Consider the following 5244-nt stretch of genomic DNA (forward strand, 5'->3'; position numbering starts at 1 on the left):
CATCTTCACAAAGAGTGCTCCACCCTGCTCCAGGTGCTATCTCTCCAACCCTCAGCCTTCTCTCACTGTTTGGATTCTCTCCCTCAACGACAAACCCACCAACCCAATCTCATTTTAGGGTCCTCATGGGGTGGGAGAAGGGCTAGGAAAGTTAAATTGGTTTTAGCTGCCCCACCCCAGCCCCCAACACACACACCTTAATGTTTACTTCTTTTTCTCCAAATATCTAGAGGCCTCATCCTGGCTCCTTCCTGGCCAGCTCCCCTTCACCATCATGCCCCCTCCGGGCCACTCGAGAGTACTTTCCCTCCATTTCTTACTCTACTGCAGGTTGGCTGTCCCTGTTTGACATCCAGCTTCCTGAGTGGAGCCCACATTAGCTGCTCCGCCTTCCCCCACGGTCCTCTGCTTTCCCCTCCTTTGTTGCTCCTCTCATCCTGCACTGTAATTATAGGGTGACATGTTTGTCTCCCCTCTTAGACCATAGCAACTAAAGAGCAAGTATGGCATCTCTTTTCCTTCGTACCCTCAGAGTCCAGGATGGGGTCTGGAGCATGGTAGTGGTCAATACATGCTTTTGGGAAGAGAGAAATCCCTAATTTCCTGGTTCCACTCAGTGCGGTCACTGCTTGGCTTGGGCTGGTTGGCACCTGCTGTCAGCCTGAGTATTGAAGAAGAGATCACTGATTATTGCCTTGTAGGCTTATGAAGTAAGCTCCCTGGATCTTCCCTTCATTTCTTCAGTTTCTCTTCATTTGAAACATCTTGTCTAATCCTGCATCAGGCAATGAACACAGCACACTGCTTGTTCTTGAGGAGTCCAACGTGGGGTATGGTGGGCCTGGAACATTTCCCTTTTTCCATTTGATGTCATAGATTGGATAGAGTAGAGATTGAAGTCCCAGTGGAGGGTACATTCTAGGCTGTTAAAGATTTGTTGATAGGTTGATTTGGCTTGTATATTTCTAATAGCTTTGCATGAATGCTGTGGTACAAAGCATCAGCTGAAAAATACAGGCTAACTGACCTATTCCTTCATACAATAGTGTTCTGACAATGCTACTGGAAATCCATTTGGGTGTCTACACTCTCAACATTAGCCCCTGCTTCACCACACTCTGCTGCCCTCTATTTTAGAAAAAAAAGAATAAAGACTAAAAATCTTTTTGTGACAGTCCTGCAAATAGTGCTCACATGCTCAAATTAATAGGCCAGGCATTAAAACGTAATTTGCATTATGATTTTTGCGGAGTGATAAATCTTGTGCCAGGAATCTTTTTTTTTGGTTTTGTTTTTGGCTGGGAGATTGCTAGAATTATGAAATTCTCCACATGTGTGACGGGAAGATAGGGTTGAGTTATGAGGAGAAGAAAGAAAGGAAGAGTCTGTACTCTCTTCTCCTGTGGGGGAACAAAAATAATTGATGAACCTATTTACATTGATGAATATATTTACACACTATCAGATAGAGCTTTTGGCTTTTGCTGTTTCTGCTCAACAATTTAGAATCTCTAATATACAGTAAATCCACTTTTACATAGTTGAAAGGGCATCCTATAAATGTATACAGTTAAATCCCTTGATGTGAAAAATCTGCTCTAAATAGGCAATACACACCCCTGGTGTACATGCACAAAAGCATAGACAGTGGAAAGTGACTGTCAGTAGTGGGCATTTGTCATTCTTTTTGGCCACGCAGCTTCTGGGCTCCCTTCCTGTGTTAGAGGATTCTCCCTTCCTGCTGAGGCAAAGTCGGTCTCTGCAGAAGGTGAAACTGGTGTGAGGTGGTGTCCCTGGCTGCTTAGTTCCCTAAGCCTGATTCTCTGGCCTGCTTGGCTGTCTGTAAATCAGCCAGTATCCTTCTAATAAACTTCCTTTCTGCTTAATGCAACCAGAGGTGGGTTTTGTTGCTTGCAGAGCAAACCCAGACTGACACAGTTTTCCACACGGTCCTCTCCCCCAGCCAAGCACTTCCACACATCAGGGGCAGCCATTGCTATCAGTTTTTTGGGTATCCTTCCAGATAACCCTTTAATTTTGAAAATGTTGAAGATACATTATCATCTTGGTCACTAGCCCTCACCTAGAACTGGAGAAGGCCAACCATGGGCCGTAAGTGTTAACTCACTAATTTTCTGATATCTGCGCTTCCGGCCAGGCAGGAAACAGGTGTAGCTACCGAAAGTGGGGCTTTGTCTACTGGCTGATTAATTAAGAGGTGATGTGAGGCTTTCTGCAAAATGTGCCATAGGAAGAGGTGAGGTGTGAAAAACAAGATGGGGCGCTATGTACAAAGCTGGAGCCAAGAGGTTGTAAAAACAGGCATCTGGAGAGACTTTGCTTTGTTGCTGTGTTCTGCCGTCTCTTCTCCCACCAGAGCCTTGCCAGCAGGTCCTATTACTGCTGACATTCTTGGTGTTTAACCCCCTAGTCCGAGTGGGTTAGAGATCAGAGTAGGGTGGGTTTGGGTCCTGTCCCAATTTGCTAATGCTGCAGGGATGCAAAACATCAGAAATGGATTGGCTTTTATAAAACAGGGTTTATTTGGTTACAAAGTTACAATCTTAAAGCCATAAAGTGTCCAAGGTAAGGGGGTGCCTTCACTGAAGAATGGCCATTGGTGTCCAGAAAACCTCTGTTAGCTTGGAAGGCATTTGGCTGACGTCTGCTTGCTCCCAGGTTATGTTTCACAGTGGCACTCTCTGAAATGTTGCTCTTGGGGCATTTGTCCTCTTTTAGCTTCTCTGGAGCAAAAGTCTGCTTTCAAAGGCTGTCTCCAAAATGTCTCTGTAAGCTGCAGCTCCTCTCTCAGCTCCTGTGTGTTCTTCAGAGTGTCCCTCTTAGCTGTAGCAAGCTTGCTCCTTCTGTCTGAGTTTATATTATGCTCCAGTAAACTAATCAAGACCCACATTCAATGGGTGGAACCATGCCTCCATGGAAATTATCTAATCAGAGTTATCACCTACAGTTGGGTGGGTCACAACTCCCTGGAAACATTCAAAGGATTCCAATCTAATCAACACTAACACGTCTGCCCCCGCAAGATTGCATCAAAGAATATGGCTTTTCCTGGGGGACATAATACATTCAAACAGGCACAGTTCCTATCTACCTGCCTTAGGATGTGTGGCAGTCCTGGAGGACCTTTTTTTGGCAACTGCTTAGATCTTGGGCCCAGATGCCTGCGCTGCTTTGGGCTTGAATTGTTTGAGAACGGAAAGGAAAGGAAAAGGAAGAGGGAGATGAAGAGGGATTTGTCTTTTTTCAAGGCCACCCTTTCTGCCCTGTGGAAGGCAGATTGAGGGGAGACCAGAATTGAGCTGCCATCACCAGGTGGGAGACAATAGCTATTGGGATGAGGGCAAAGAAGGTGGACACAAAGGGCTGTCAAGGGAGTCAGGGGATTTTTAGGAGGTAAACCCATCAGGTATTGGTGAAGACTTCTCTAGGTGGGTGCCAGAGAAGGAAGGCTGAGGATGAGTAGTGGGGGTTCACTGTGACAGGGAACTCCAGAAGGGGACCAGGTTCCATGGGGGAAATGATGACTTGTCAAGAGAGCGCCTGGAGACTGTACAACATGAACAGTGAACCCTAAGTTAAACCATAGACCTTAATTAATAGTACAATTATAAAGATGTGCCATTGTCAGGTATAACAAATATTCCCCACTAGTGTGAGGAGTTGGTCATGTGGTGGTGTATGGGTCTCTGGTATTTTTTTGCATGATTGCTCTATAATCCAACGACTTCTCCAATAAAGAAAAAAACCTCATTGAACTGAACACTTCAGAAACATGCATTTTATTAATGTAAAATTATACTTCAATAAAAAATCAAGAGAGAGAGAGAGAATTCCTGCAGAGAGAACCTCCCCTGTAACAACAGAATACAGTGCGTTAGAACTGTTCATCATTCAGTCCTTCATTCAGTCCCTCATGAATAACTTATTGAGAACCCGGCAAGTGAAACTTTCTGCATGTGGATGGGGTGAGGATTAAAGGAACACGTCGTAGAATGCACTCAGCTGGAGACTGCTTAGAACTCAGCACTTACTAAATGTTTTGGAATGGTTTTCGTTTTTCTCCTCTGTAAAAACAGGGACATTCAGATGCATACTCTTTAATGCTGTTTCTGGCTATTATATTATGAGATATGAAAGACCTTTCTTCTATTTGCCTCTGTCCTAATATCCCCTAGACTGTAAACTCTTGGAGGTCAGGGCATTGTCTGGTTTTGCCCACCAGTATCTTTATGTTAGCTTCTGCCCCCATGGCCCCCATCTCCCAGCCCCCATGGGGGAATGGAAATAGTTTATCTGAACGCTGATTAAACATACAAATACCCTTCTTGTTTTGCTTTTTGGCATTACATAGAACATTTTCTGTGGGTTCTTCTAAGTGTGATTTGAATGTATTTTCATCTGCATCCATTCTTGTTTCAGGTTCAAGGGGGAAAAAAAGCAATCCTATATGATTCCTTTCTCTTTCATTTAATAATCAGGAGAGCTAGGTCCAATTTAAATAATCCTAGCTCCCTCCCAAAACATCTCTTGTGGAAAGCATCTCAGGGCCCAGTGATCTCAGGATCTGGTGATCTCAGGATCCAGTGATCTTGGGATATCGGGATCCCTGAGTTGGGCAACATTAAAGACTTTCAGGTACAGCCTCAACTTCATGGAACAAACAGCAGAAACCAACACCAAAGCCAATAGCAGAATATCTGCATCAAACCACAACCAGCCGATCAATCAAACAAAAATAAGTCCCCTCATCCGTCCCTCTCCCTCTCTCAATCCCCCACCCCATAGTGGGCTTCCTTGAATTGGCTGCTTATATCCTAGTTGGAGGGTGGAGAAGGGGGCGGAGAATTTAGGGAAATCTAGCTACAGGTGGGGCTGCGAAGTAGCAAGTAGCCAAGAGAAGGCAGGACCAGTTTCTTATTTGAGGTTCCTGGTAAAGTGAAGAAATGGCAAGACAGGATATTATAATTTGTAGTATAGTTTACATATTTAGATTTAATAAGGAAATATTTTAACACATGTAATATATGTAAGCATACATGTTTTAGTACCATGTAACATAGATAAATATGGTTGTTCTGGTCCTCCAATAATTATAGAATCAATAAAACCATAATCACTGGCTTTTATTATATGAAAAAGGTAGTGCTTCAAACAGTGGAGAAAAGATAGATGATTCAACAAATGATGTCGGGATGCAACATTATACCAAATACAAATTCACAA

This window comes from Choloepus didactylus, chromosome 12 (genome assembly GCF_015220235.1).
Source record: "Choloepus didactylus isolate mChoDid1 chromosome 12, mChoDid1.pri, whole genome shotgun sequence".
Taxonomy (NCBI): domain Eukaryota; kingdom Metazoa; phylum Chordata; class Mammalia; order Pilosa; family Megalonychidae; genus Choloepus; species Choloepus didactylus.